Consider the following 15,776-nt stretch of genomic DNA (forward strand, 5'->3'; position numbering starts at 1 on the left):
AAATGAATATTGAGGTTTTATGGGGGGGAGTGAAGAGATCGTCCTCAGGCAACGGATGAAACTTAGATTTATTTAAGCACTCTGCTCAGGCCACCTCAGTCCATTCTCGTAACGGCGCTATGACACGGGTGGCGTTAACCCAATTTTGTTAGGTGACAGCTAGCGGTGAGTCAGGAACTGAGCGTAATTCTCTGGGACTCCAAGCTTAGTGTTCATTCCACTAAGGCCATGCAGTCCCTAGTATCATCATTTACCACTGATTTCTTTCCGCGCTCATAGTATTGAGACAAACCTGAGTCTGAACATATTGGAAGATTCATGAAACTGAATCTGCAACTCGATCTGGAATGTTTTAAATGTTCTTTTACAAAAATTATAACGCAAGTAGACACTGGAACCTCATGGTCTACAGTGTTTTGGGTTGTGCTTTTCCAGCTCTAATGTGCTTACGAATCACTTGATAAAATTCAGATTCAGATTCAGTAGGCCTGAGGCAAAGCTTGGGATTTTGCCTTTCTAACAAGCTCCCAAGTAATACCGATGCTTCTGGTCTGTGGGCCGGTCTCACGTAGGAGACTGCAGGATATGAATTTGATCTGGGTCATTCGTGAACTCCACTTTAAGAAGGTTTAATCCTGCCAGGGACAAGATAACTCCTTTGTGACTCTGTTTTGTGTTGTCTCTAATAGGGACCCGTTGGCATTAAAGCAAACCACCAGCGTACCTGAGTTTTTATTTTTATTTTTGTGTTTTTAAATGTGCCTGCAACGTGGGGGGTTATCATTCTTGGGTTGTATTAGTTGTAGGCGGGGGTACCGATATATGGTGTCAAACGCATTACTCCTCATCAGATGTGCTTTTTCATTTCTCGCCCGGAAACGTATCTTCTCCTGTTTTCTCTCCTCTACTGTCCGGCATGAATGACAGGGCCGACCATTATGTTCCCTGAATTGCCACAGTCAATAAAAATATTAAAGAATATCTGTTTGGGGCGCCTGGGTGGCTCAGTCGGTTAAGCATCCGACCTCACCTCAGGTCATGATCTCACCGCTCATGAGTTCGAGCCCCACGTCGCGCTCTGTGCTCACGGCTCAGAGCGTGGAGCCTGCTTCCAGTTCTGTGTCTCCCTCTCTCTGCCCCTCCCCCACTCACGCTCTGTCTCTTTCTCTCAAAAATAAATAAAGTTAAAAATTAAAAAAAAAAAAAAGAATATCTGTTTGCCTTTGTAGAAAATCCGCACATTCAGAACACCAGTTATCCAAGACAGATCGGCATTGGCCGATCTATTTAGTAGAAAGGATGGCCGAATCATTTCTTGGGTAACTCTAAAATATAATATACTTTCAGTGGGGTTTTCTCCCTTATTGATATGACATTGTGTACAACCGAATACTGAAAGAACTAGAACGACACTTGAAGAGTATTCTGTCCTTTGATTTATTTAGGGCTCTTGCACTTGTCACGAAAGTGCAATTCTACAAGGCAGTCTCGATGGGAATGCCTGAAGCCTCTTCCAAATCATTAAACATACTTGCACAAGTTAAGGAGAGTCTCTGAGGAAGATAACCAAGAAAAGGATAGCAAGCTTAAATCAGGAGTATAAACACATGATATTTTGGAGAGCGTAAAAAACAAACAAAACCCGGAAAGATTTGGAAAAATGAGTTTGGTTTAGAGAGAAAAGGGACAGAATGAATATAAAATTACGGAAAACCTCCTCTTTCTCTTCTAATGATAAAAAAGAGCAATATCACCAAAACTGAACCTCAGGTCAAGCAGTAGCAAGAGGGGATGATCTGACTTCCCACCATCCCAACGATACCACCTTCTTGTTTCTTTGTTTCTACTCTACCACCGATTACTTCATTACTTTGAAAGGATCTTTGAAAAAACCTTGAGTCATTCTGGAAGTCTTTCCAATTGTGGTCTGAACAACCAATATTAGGAATTACTTTTTTTAATCTTTAACCTCTTGGAAACAAAGAACATTTTGGGAAATTGACATTGCTTGTGTCATTTATTTAATACTCATTCCCTTATAAATATCATTCTACTCCAAAGCCAGCACTCAGAAAGACAGCTACCCTCGTCTGCGATGACTTTCCCACAGTTCCCATAAATGTCATTGATGCTTTCATAAAGAAAACATCCCCCTCCCCATTCCCTTGGATGTTAAAATATTTACTCGCCAATAACACGAACATGTGTGTTTCACTTGGAGAAGATGTGGTTCCTCAAAGGCTTTTCAAAAATCAACAGTGTGCAGATTGATCCACGAGATCATAGGAAAATCCCGTTACTTTGAAATTTCAAAGTGTTTTCATCTATATTTCTGATGGATCTTCAATTGTCAGGGACTCTTCAATGGCCCCCGTTTAGCCATGTGTGGTACAGGACCTGTAAATAGCTGCAAGGGTGACCATAACAGAGAATGTAAAGGAGGCCTTTTATTAAGTCGATCTTCAAGGTCTGTTTGTTCAAATTTTACAACATCACTTTGGGTTTTGGTAACCCACCCCCGTATGTAGGTTGGAAAAAAAAATTAACAATATCGGCCCACTAAATCTTTCCAAATCCTCAGGGAAACAGTTTGAACAGAGAAGGGCCTTCTGAGTTCTTCCTCCCCCTCTCCTACTATTCACTTTTCAGCTACTTTTCTAAAGGCGTCTTTGAGATCACATATCCTTTTGGTCAGTGCTGGAAGAAGAGGGCTTTCTGCCGGCGACGCCGGCTCCTTCTTAGCAACAGACGACACACGCGCACCCGGAATAGCTACCAGCTCTGTGCTTTCTGTGTGTCTCTTGTATGATCAGTGACAATTTGCTTAGTTTCCCCTCACCTGCTTCCTAGCCAGTGATTACCCAGAGACAGGAGCTTTGTGTAACCCGGACTTACAGCTATTAGAATAGGATGTAATTGTACCCACTGTAATTGGCTCCGGTGGCAGAGCCCCATTAACCTGGCGCGGCCGATCTTAAAGCAGCCTGTGATCTAGCTCATTAAATTTTATCTTCGGTAACAAGGAAAGTTAGGACCTTTGCCGTTCCTGTCTTCAGGTATTTTTGCAGACTTGTCGCCGAGGAGATCAAACCATGCGCTGGCATCGAAAGGCAGAGGCAAGCCGACCTGGTATACACCGAGTGACAAAAAATTGAGTTCCAAGTGCGATGCAGATAGAGGACGCCACCCATGCTTAAAGAGGGTCCCGAGACGTGTGCTGCAAGGAAAGCATTTTGCGGGGAGAGGTGCCCTCATGCCCAGGCACCCTTCCTCTCCAGCAACATGGACGGTGCCTGGCAGCCGCACTCTGTGTCCTCGCGGAGGGCACGGGAGATTTCTCGGCACGCGTGTGTAGCCACAGTATAATGACCGGACGAACAAAGCCAGAGAGTTTATCTGTCTCCTCGGTGTGGCCTAGTGTGCCCCTTTGACAGTTGTCTGAGAGCCGTGGTGGAACCGGACCGTGCTCTTATCTCAGGTCGGGTCTGAATCTGCCAGCAAAACACGAGCAAGGTGCTTATCCATTCTGGTCCCACTTCACCCACTGATAAAGTAAGAATAAGAGCTTAGGTAGCATCTCAGCTCATTTCAAAGTAAAGATTTCAAAACAGCCCAATACACATTGTGTTTTATTTCTGGAACTATCCGAACAATTAAATCGCATCACATCAGTCCTCCCTTTCATTCAGAGACAGGACTCGTAATGGCCACCCCATGTCTGATAATGGTAACCCAAGAAAATTTTGTGAATGGAGAAGAAAAAAAAAAAGCGCTTTTGTAGGCTTACGGCTTTAGCATGTGTTAGAACATCAGAAAGTTCTTCACCTGAAAATTTAATTTTATGTTTGATGGTTAGTTTTCTGTGTCCACTTGGCCGAGCTATAGTACCTAGTTATTCAATCAAACACTAAGCTAGATGTTGCTGTGAAGGCGTTTTATAGATGTGGTTAATATCTCCAATCAATTGACTTGAACTCAAGTGAATTACCCTCGATAGTGTGTGTGTGTGTGGGGGGGGGCTCATGCAATCAGTTAAGGCTCTAGGAGTAAAACTGGGCTTCCCATGAAGAAGAAATTCTGCCTGTGGATGACGGTTTCAGCTCCTGCCCTATATATTTCTGACTTGCCTTGCCAGATGCTACAGTTGCATAAGCCAGTTTTTTGATTGCTAGATAGATATTTAGATGAAAAGTATTTCCCACTATTGGAATTTGAATTGTGTCCCCAAAATGATATGTTGGAGTCCTAATTTCCGATCCCCAACACTGTGATCGTGAAGTGATTCAGAAATAGGGTCTTTGCTGACGTCATCAAATTAACATGACGTCCTATTGAATTACGGCGGGCCTTAAATTCAATGACCAGCGCCCCTATGAGGAGAGGGAGAGCTGAAGACACAGAAGGGACATAGAGAAGAAAGCCAAGGAACATCAAGGATTGTCAGCAACCGCCAGAAACCAGAAGAGCCGAGGAAGGATTCTTCCCTACAGCTGTTAGAGGGAGCACAGCCCTGTGGACGCCTTGAATTCGAACTTCTAGCCTCTGGAAGGGTGAAAAGAATACATTTTTGCTCTTTTAAGCCATTTATTTTGTGGTAATGTTTACAACAACCCTAGGAAACGAGCACACCTATTTAACTGCCGTTCTGTTTGTTTGGTAGAGTTCTGACTAATTTAGTGTTCTTTTGGTGAAAATTCATCTTTCTAAGTGAAATTGCAGGACTTTTTTTCTCAGGCTATCGGCATAACTACTTTTGCACAAATGGAATCACTTCGAAGAAATGTTTGCAGGAAAAAGAACTCATGGTCGAATAAATGCAGGTAACACTTGCATTGTAACTTTGGCTTCCTTATTACAGGTCTGTTCAGAGCCTTTAGTATGGTAATATATGTCAAATGTCTCCAAGAGGGATCCATAGAATGTAGCATTTTCCAAAATTATATAAGCTTGGAAACTCAGGTATACATATTCAGATGTCCCAGAGGTAATAATGCTTCCTGAAAAACGCCTTAGGAAATGCTGGATCAGAACCAAATTAAATTATTTTTTATGCCATTAGCTTTTTCTTAGGATCTGATCTATTGATCAATATAGAGGTAAATGCAGAGCTAAAAGTAAGGAAAAGTTAACATACAGAACAGCAGAGCCAAGGACGTAACATACGGTAGTTCTTGAAACTTAATGAAATCATTGAGAAACTGACAAAACCCATTGCCATCTCTGTTAATTGGGACGGGCTAGAATGGTAAAGCCTATGCTGTGGTAATAAACCTGGATACAAGTCCATCACTTACAGTCTTAGAGGTTGGAGGGAGAAGGCACATGGCAAATGTACGGACTCCTAAGTGCCTTGGTCCATATCCCATTGGTTTCATTTTGATGGCCAGAACTCAACATATGACGCTAACTCATTTTGGAATCACATCTTCCATTTGAGTGGGAAGTTGGAGGCAGACTACACAGGTACACATATAAAACAGTGGTAGATTTGGTGGCAGGAAAACAAAGCATTTCCTCTCTGCTTTTATTCCCACCTTTGCTTTTGAACTATAGCCTGCACCAGCATAGCATGCATCCACTTGGGATTGGAAAGGGGGGGCTTTGTTTCTGGTTTTGTTTTTAGTTTTTTAGGATGGGCTTTGTTGATAATGCTGCATTTTAGGGGTCCCATTCAGTGATGTCAGCTGACAGTTAAATGGAAGTTTAAAACTGTTGTCAGTCCAAACAGAAGTTAAATAAAATGAACAGTGGGCACAACACATGATTTCCTTAATTTCTTCTCACGTTTTTAAAGCAACTTTGCTATTTAGCAAAAGTAGTATAAACCCATCTATCTCGAAGACAGGTTTCGATTTATATATAATCCCTTTCTATAGTTATCTCAAGTCAGCAATTTAAGCATCTATCCATTTTTTTTTCAATAAAATAAATAATTTAACAAACGATCTAGTCTTTTTCCCATAAAATAAAATATTTAACAAAAAGCACTGACATTCCCTAAGCAGCAATTACTGCCAATTTAGGAACTCAATCTTTGGAATTAGCGATGAATGAAAGATACAATTAAAGCAAGGCATTCCTAGGCACAAATTAAGTACCCTCTCCACCTAAACTTCAGTTGGAAAACCTCTCAGTTTTCCTTAGAGACTTGGCTATAAATCCCCTGTGGCCGGTGTGCTGGGCTATACTGCTACAGTGTTATTTGTAGAACTACAAAAGTTTCAGGGTGGGGTGGCATTGGGTGGAAAGAACGAGAGGGTGGGCATGTAATCCCAATCCCCTGTGTGCCAACAACCACATGAGTTCTTCTTTTTATCTTTTTTTTTTTTTTTTTTTTTTTTTTTTTTTTTGCGATAGAGCACAAGGGAGGAAGGAGCAGAGACAGAGGGAGAGAGAATCCCAAGCAGGCTCTGCATTGTCAGCACAGAGCCTGATGTGGGGCTCGAACTCACGAGCCATGAGATCACGAGCTGAGCTGAAGTCTGACACTTAACTGACAGAGCCACCCAGGCGCCCCTTCTTGTTACCCTTAAAGAAAAAAATTTTTTAATGTGTATTATTTTTGAGGGGGGGAGGGGCAGCGAGAGAGGGAGACACAGAATCCGAAGCAGGCTCCAGGCTCTGAGCTGTCAGCACAGTCTGACACGGGGCTCGAACCCACGAACCATGAGATCATGACCTGAGCCGAAGTCGGACGCTCCACCGAGCCCCCCAGGCGCCCCTATCTTTTTCATGTGTTACAATCCTGGGTAAGGATCCAATGGGAAATCGGGTACTCCTGCTTTAAAAGCTACAAGCCGCTCACTCCTGCCTTTCCACCAGAGTGATGGTCTGGACACCGTTTATCTTTGCAGGCCGCACCTTCCTCTTTCTCACGGGGAGCTTCTTACGCCCCGCCCCGTTGAGGCTTCTCAGCTTGAACCTTGAACCCTTGCGTCCTGTCTCCTTCAGGCCCGGCTGAGAGGGAATACAAAGAAAGGCAGTGCACCACCTTTCCCCGTGAAACGCCCTTGCAACTGTGACTGTCCTTTTGCAATCAGTGTTTCCCTGACAACTTGAGTGCCTCAACAAATGAAGAGAGAGGGAACTAATATTTACAAAGTGTCTACTGTGTGATATTAGCTAGTATTTATTCTCCCCCAGCTAGGCGCTTCCTGTGCGTCCTCTCACTCACATGGACCACCTTATTCCCCGTTCCAAGAGGTGTGCTGAAGGAGTTGTGCCTTCTTCCTTGCTTCTGGGGATGTCGAAAGTAACTGCCGCTAACTAAATTAATTCAACAACGTTCCAAGGTATTTCCCTCATAGAGATTCCCTGTGGCCCGTGTAGAAACAGCCTTAATAAGGGATGTGGTAACGGGGCTGAAGTCATGTCTCCCCGAACATCGCTAAACCAATTACAAAACTATCCTGCCATCCAGAACTTCATCGGCCACGTCAAAAATGTGGTTGATAATTATTTGTTTAGAATGGTCTCTTAGGAAGCAGACAGCATTTCTCCTGATATAACCATTTTCCTCTCTGAAAGAACGTTTACTCTGAATTAATTTTAAATATTATGCATTCACGCTCACGCCTTTTTCCTGGCAACTGCATTCTTTTTCATGACCAGGAAAATGTGCGTGTTATAGGAAGAAAAAGGCAAGACAGTAAAAAGGTGTTTTTTAAACACGGTTTTCAGAGAAATTTATGTTTTTCTTTCTTAGAAACACAATTTCTATGATGCATAATAATGCCACCAACGATTTTAGCTCAGACATTTCAAGGACATAACCTGAAAATACAAATAAGAAAAGATTGCCTTACTTGTAAAATACATGAAGAGCCAATGTAAACTGTGGGTGTGTTGTGGTATGTTTTTCTGCGTGGAGAGCTGAATAATCAATTCAAAACTGAGCACGTACCCAGACCGGCTAATGCCTGCGTCTTATCTGGTATGAACATCCGGCACTCCAGCTGATGTGCACAGGGTGTCTTTTTTGAAAACTTTAATTCCGGTGTAGTTAACACATAGTGTGATCTTAGTTTCAGGTGCGTACGATGAATCTTGCAACATGGTTGACGACTATTTGCTGAAGGCCTATCATGTGCACGCGCTGAGTTAGGGCCCGGAGTACAACGGAGAGCAAAACCAGACGAGTTCCTTGCTCCGTGGTGCTTACTATCCAGTACAAGAGATGGAAATCAAGCCAATCGTCACAGGGATACGAGTTGAATTTCACACCGAGAAGCTTCGATGAAGAAGATATACATGATATAAGCAAAATCTATAAAAATTGGTAGCGCTTGGGTGGCTCGTGCTCGCTCGCTCGCTCTCTCTCTCTCTCTCAAAAATAAAATAAATAAATAAATAAATAAATAAATAAAAATTGGTAGCTACGTGGACCTAAGAATTCTGTCAGGGCTTCTGCGGGGAAGTGACTTTGGAGATGAAATCCGAGGGATGAGAAGCACCAACAAGAGACGGGGAAAAGCGGGAATAATATTCCAGGAGGAAAGAGCAACGTGTCAAAGGTTCTGAATCAGGCAGGAGGCAAAGAAAGGCAGTCCTGCCGCGGGGAGCTGAACGAAGGACAGAAGGGGATAAGACGCGATTGAAGGGTTCGGTGGGGACTGGACCGTGTAGGACACGACCGGCTCTGGTCGGGATTTCAGCTCCTGTCCTAAAAGCGACGGAATCTACCGAAAGGTTTAGTGCTGAGCGGAGGGGGCAGCGGAGGGCAAGGTATAGCAGATGGGTTTTTTCCCTACGTAGTTCCCTTTACTGATGCTATTGTCTTCTTTTTCTGATTGAAGTTTCAGACGTACAACATAGTGATTGCACAAGCGTCTACATTCTGCGGTGCTCGCCCCATGTGTAGCCACCCCCTGTGACTTATTCCACACCTGGAAGCCCGCATCTCGCCCTCCTCTTCCCCCCCCAGTTTGCTCATCTCCCTGCCCCCTTCCTTCTGGCAATGGTCCCTTTGTTCTCCGAATTTAGTGGTCTACTTCTGCTCTTTGTGTTTGCTTATTCATTTGTTTTGTTTTGAACCGATTTCTCTGGCCTCCATGGTTTCCCATCAGAATCCATCCATTCTGATTGGATGGAGCCATGTGTGGATGCGGGGAGGCTGCTTAGGATAAACTTGCACTAGTCCGGCCGAAAGCTGAGGGAGGCATGGAACAAGTTCAAATGCTTTGCGGGCCACCTCATCCTTCTGTGCAAAAGCAGGAAACTCTAAATGTATGTCGACTTGTTCTCCATCCCTCCACTCCACCCTATGTGGGCCCACTTTACACCTTCTCCTGCCTGTTGTGTATACTGGAGACAGAGCCTTGCTCCCTTGCTGTCTTCTGGATGGGTTTTAGCCCACTGGACATTGGAGGATGGGGAGAGAGAAGGCTAAGGGTGGTATTTCTCCCCAACTCCTTCCCAGCCTCTCCATATGGCATTCTCAGCTCCGCAAACCTTTAGAGGTGCCAGTAATGTGAAATAAAACACTTCATCCTTGCTTTCCGGAAGCAATATGATTACGTACGCAAGTATATGATCAAAATAAATCTCAACCTAGATTATTAAGTGAGTCGTGCTATTAATATAAAGCAAGAAAGTAGCAAAAGAAGAATTCGTTCGGGTTAGTAAATCATGTAAACCCGGGTGCCAGTCTACCTCCATTCAAATCCCAGTTTACTCATTTAAAAAAAAAATTTTTTAATGTTTACTTATTTTTGAGAGAGAGAGAGAGAGAGTGTGTGTGTGAATGCGGGAGGGGCAGAGAGACGGGGACAGAGGATCTGAAGCAGGGTCTGTGCTGACAGCAGAGAGCCCAACGTGGGGCTCGAGCTCACAAACCATGAGATCATGACATGAGCTGAAGCCAGACGCTTGATTGACTGAGCCACCCAGGCACCCCTGGCTTAGCCGTTTCTTAGCTGCGTGCCGTTGTGCAAGTTACTCTGTCTAGAAGCACCCTTACCTCCCTTCGCTTTTCTAGCCCTAGCGATGGTAACAGTTTCCGGCTGTCGGTTAGTCTCCGGGACCTCCACATCCACTGTCAGTCCCCTTAACCCTGCCTCACATCTCTAGAAAGTCTCCTCATGAAAGTGGTTTCCCTTGCACCACCTTAGGGGAAGGTTATTCCCCGCTGGAACCATGATTCTACAAAATGCAATGGAAATAATCATTTTAGAAAGACAGAGAAGTAACTGTACTAAGATGGGATTAGGTCGAAACGTAGCCCTGTACGACGCATCCCAGAGACAGAATACTGGGCCGCCTAGGTTTCGTATGACTCTCCGGATGCCTGGGATCATCGAGAGAGTGTGTGTGTGGGTTAGTCCCTGGAGCTCTACCTGCTCCTGCACACACTTTAGCCGTATAAACGGAACGAGTTCATTTGATCCATTATAGCCTCTGGTTGACATATCCCCAGGCTGCTGAGTGGGAATGAGTCTTTTTCTTCAGTTTATGCAGGGTGACGGTGGGTTAATGAAAAAGTAGCTTTGGATATGTGCGGTGGTATAACATTAGAAACATGATGACCCCCGGTCAGTCTTCGAGACAAAAAAGCAATAAATGGGACAATTGTATGGGTCTAATGGGAAACTCATGTGAATGATCTCAGAGTTCAATTTCTACGTGCATGCCGCTCACATTGCTCAGTCCCCTCATAAATGAGGACATTTCTTTTCTAACTCAATGTATGTGTATTCTCTTGGCGCACACATTCCCAAGCACCAGACTAATTCCTTCCAAGACCTCACTAATTATCCAGAGCAAGACATAAACTGCTGATGAGAAAATGAACTGCTTTAATAATATATGCTCCATCTCTGGCAGTTCCTTCTGCTTGTCAATAGCTCTACTATATCTCAACAGTAAACTGAGAACGCTAGACTGAAGCACAGACTCTACAGCAGTGTTCTTGCATTCCATTATAAAGCGGCAACGAAGGCAGAATATAACATTTGCACAAGACCTCAGGCTCCGTTTCCCCACCAGTTGCCCGTTATCTTTTCGAGAGACTTGATTGCATGCAAAGAAAGCTTCCTAGGGTCTTCAGGTTCACCACTCAGTACTCAAGGACGATGCGGCAGTGACAATGTCCTTGACAACCGCACTCCTCAGGAAAAGACTGGGCTTCGCACAGATCAAAGAGGCATTGTTGCGAGCCGTTATTCTTCCATGTGACAAAAAGAAAGTATTCAATTTTACGGAAGGAAATGAAAAAGCCAACTGTTAAGATGAGCCTTCTGATAGGATCTGTAAGTGCTCTCCCATATACACGGACATTTGCTGAGGCCTCTCCCTCCTCTCTATCTAGAGAAAAGTTACCTCTTTCGGGCGATGTGATCGTTTGGACTCACACTATGGAAGCTTGGACATGCCAAGTGGAGGCGGTGCTTTGTTTTTTTATCTCTTTGTGGTCACAGTGCTAGCCCTTGACCTCCACGTACAAAGTCGTCTTCTAAGAGCAGAGGTGCCTAGGATTATCTGTTACCCCAAAAGAAGATTTACATCGAATTAAAACCGGAAGACTGACACATTCTGGGCCTGTGAGTGGAGGGGCATGAGCATCATGCGAATGGGGCCATTTAGTTCCGCCGGCTCTTTACCCACAACCTGAAACCATTATGCTCATACCCCTCAACTCACATGTTATCACGTTGGTCAGAACTACAACTAAGTGAATTTAACACATCCTCGCCTACTGCAAACACCCTAATAAGAGGCTGTCGGTCCTGATATTTTTAAAGTAACATGAAGCTATTTGGACCAAAGGGAGAAAAATTATAATTTGGGGGGGGGGTCCATTGAACTCCTTAGGTTGTGTCTCGAGTAGGAGACAGCGTGAAGCGTGCTACGTCAGTGAGGGGAAAAAGGAATCTGAGACTCATTAATGCCTACTCTTGGAAGAAACACACTGCTGTGGGGCCAGACCCAGAGGCAGTGAGTTGAGGATTAGCATAGCTGGGAGTCTAGTACACAGTTGGTAAAAAAGAGATGATGAAGGGAGAAATAAATGAATTAATAAACACAGATATTTTGTTAGCCACTGTTCAAACACATAGCAAAAAAGAAATTAGTACAGAGAAGATCTGAACAGCCAATATGACATAATTGATATTTACTGAATAGCAGTATGTCCCCAAACTGCAATATACATTCTAGGCCATAAAATAAATTGCAATATATTTAGAAGGTTTTATATCACCCCAAATATATTCTCTGACCAAAATGAAATTGAATTAGAAACCATCAATAATAAGATATTTAAGAGATGCCTAACACAAAAATAGACATATAGATCAATGGAACAGAATAGAAAGCCCAGAAATAAATGCACAATGATACGCCCCATTCATCTTTGACAAAAGAGGCAGGAATAGGCAATGGGAAAAAGACGTCTCTTCAACAAAGGGTGTTGGGGAAACTGGACCGCTTTCTTACACCATACACAAAAGTAAACTCAAAATGGATTAAGGACCTCAGTGTGAGACCTGAAGCCATAAAAATCCTAGAAGAGAGCACAGGCAGTAATTTCTCTGACATTGGCCGTAACAACATCTTTCTAGATACGTCTCCTGAGGTGAGGGAAACAAAAGCAAAAATAAACTATTGAGACTTCATCAAAATAAAAACTTCTGCACAGTGAAGGCAACAACCGACAAAACTAAAAGGTAAGCTGCGGAAAGGGAGAAGATATTTGCAAATGACACATCTGATAAAGGCTTAGTACCCAAAATACATAAGGAACAGATACAACTCAACACCAAAAAGCCAAATAATCCAATTTAAGAATGGGCAGAAGACATGAACAGACCTTTGTCCAAAGAAGACACCCAGATGGCCAACAGACACATGAAAAGATGCTCACCATCACGCATCATCAGGGAAATGCCAATCAAAAGTACAATGAGGTATCACCTGACACCCTATCAGAACAGCTAAAGTCAAAACTCAAGAAACAACAAGCGTTGCTGAGGCTGTGAAGAAAAAGGAAACCTCTTGCACCGTTGGTGGGAATGCAAACTGGGGCAGTCGCTGTGGAAAACGGTATGCAGTTTCCTAAAAAATTAAAAACAGAACTACCTTACGATCCAGGAATCACACTCCTGAATATCTACCCCAAAAATACAAAAACATCAATTCAAAGGGATGCATGCACCCCAATGTTCACAGCAGCATTATCAACAATAGCCAAATTATGGAAAGGGCCCAAATGTCCATTGATTTTGAGTGAATAAAGAAGATACGGTATGTGTACACACACACACACACACACACACACACACACACACACAAGAATATTACTTAGCCATAAAAAGGATGAAATCTTACCATTTGCAACAACATGAATGGATCTAGAGCATATAATGCTAAGTGAAATAAGTCAGAAAGAGACAAATGCTATATGATTTCACTCATATGTGGAGTTTAAGAAACAAAACAAAAAAAGAGACAAACCGATGGTTATGAGCGGGGAGGTGGGTGAGGGGATGGGTGAAATGGGTGATGGGGACTAAGGGGTGCTCTTGTGGCGATGAGCACAGGGTGATATATGGAAGTGTTGAATCTCTATATTGTACACCTAAAACGAATATAACAGTGTATGTTAATTACAGTGGAATTAAACATTTTTTAATGCCTGAACATTTGGCGACTCAACAACATAGTTCTGAGTAACACATAGATCAAAGAAGAAATCACAAGGAAAATTATAAACTACTTGGACTCAAACAATAATAAAATGATAACATACGAGACTTTAAGAATGAGCTAAAGCAATGATTAAAGGAAAAATATAGCTATAAATGCATATATTAAAGATGAAGAAAAGTTTCAGTTTTAGTGATCTAAGTTTCCACCATGAAGAGCTACAAAAAGAAGAAAAAATTGATCCTAAAGTAAGTGGAAGGAAGGAAATTACGAAGAGTGAAAAATCAATAAAATAGGGGTGCCTGGGTGGCTCAGTCAGTTAAACCTCCGACTTCGGCTCGGGTCATGATCTCAAAGTTCATGAGTTCGAGCCCTGCATCGGGCTCTGTGCTGATGGCTCAGAGCCTGGAGCCTGCTTCGGATTCTGTGTGTGTGTTTCTCTCTCTGCCCCTCCCCGCTTGTGCTCTGTCTCTCTCTCTCTCTCTCAAAAATAAATAAGCATTAAATTTTTTTTTTAAAAAGAAAAGAAAGAAAAATCAATAAAATAGAAAATAGACAAAACATAGAGGAAGTCAAAAAAGTAAAAAAATTGATCTTTGGAGAGGCTGATTAAAAAATTGTAAAAAGACTGATTAAAAATTGATAAACATCTAGCAAGATTGATCCAGAATTAAAGAGGGAAAAGGGAAACCAATAATAGGGATGAAAGAGGGAAATTATTACAGACCACACTGATGTTAAAATGAAAATAAGGAAATATTATAAACAATTTCATGCCACTAAATTAAATAACTTAAATGGACAGCATTCCTTTGGGAATACAACTTACCAAAGTCTGATACAGAAGACATAAAAATATACATAACACTATACCTGTTTAAAAAAATATATGATGGTACTTCCGGCCAAGATGGAATAACAGATTGGGGCGCCTGGGTGGCTCACTTGGTTAAACGTCTGACTGCAGCTCAGGTCACGATCACATGGTTCGTGAGTTCAAGTCCCACATCAGGCTCCGGGCCGTGGAGACTGCTTCGGATTCTGTGTCTCCCTCTCTCTCTCTCTGCCCCTCCCCTGTTCTCTCTCTCTCTCTCTCTCTCTCTCTCTCAGAAAATGAATAAAACACTAAATTTTTTTAAAAAAAGATGAAATAACAGAGACTGGGTTTACCTGGCCATTTCAGGCAACAAACGAAAGCCAAAAAACATATGAGACAATGGTTTTCAAGATGATAATCAATGGCAGACCGTGATCTCTGAGACACAGGAAACAAATGGAGTGAGTCGTAGGATTGCCCCAGCTTCCCGCCTTGAGAAAATTTCCAGGCCACGGTGCAGGGGGGAGATACACAGGCACGACCTGGAGGAACGTCCGAGTTGAGGCGCAAGATACCTACGGTCCAGAGGACAGAGTCCTGGAGAGGACAGGGCGCCACAGAAAGGGAAAGCTGGGCAGCTGCACGGCATTCAGCAAAGCACTGAGCAGCAAGTGCACGTGAAGAACTGCCCAAGGGCATCTCGCAAGGCTTAACGGTGCTAGTGCTCACTGCTCAGGACCAGAAGAGCTCAGTTCCCGCCAGCCAGTCTGGCAGAGTCTTAATCCGCGGGGCATTTGGTAAGAGCTCAGAAAGGACTTGGCTCCGTAGCGAGGAAAAAGCGCTGCTCAGGTCCTGCTTACAAAATAGAAAAAGGAAGATGGATCGAACTAGCTCCGAAAAACAACTATTTCAGGGATGTTCACCTTGCGAGAAGGTAAAGTTCCCAATGTCTAGCATCCAGTTACAGATGACCAGACATGAAAAGAGGCAGGAAAACGTGACTCAGAATAGCGAGAATAATCGGTCATTCAAAGCCAACGCATAACTGACCCTGATGTAAGAAACAGCAGACAAAGACACTAAAACAGTCATAACTATATTCTATATGTTCTCCAAGTTAAGTAGACACAGTGAATATAAAGAAACACTAAAACGGCAGAGATGAAAGATAGAAATGAATAGAGTGAGGGGCGCCTGGGTGGCTCAGTCAGTTAAGTGTTCAAGTTCAGCTCAGGTCACGATCTAACCGTTTGTGAGTTCGAGCCCCGCGTCGGGCACCGTGCCGACGGCTGGGATCCTGGAGCCTGCTTCGGATTCC

The sequence above is a fragment of the Panthera pardus genome, unplaced genomic scaffold (assembly GCF_024362965.1).
Source record: "Panthera pardus isolate Hobbes unplaced genomic scaffold, ASM2436296v1 HiC_scaffold_27, whole genome shotgun sequence".
NCBI lineage: Eukaryota > Metazoa > Chordata > Mammalia > Carnivora > Felidae > Panthera > Panthera pardus.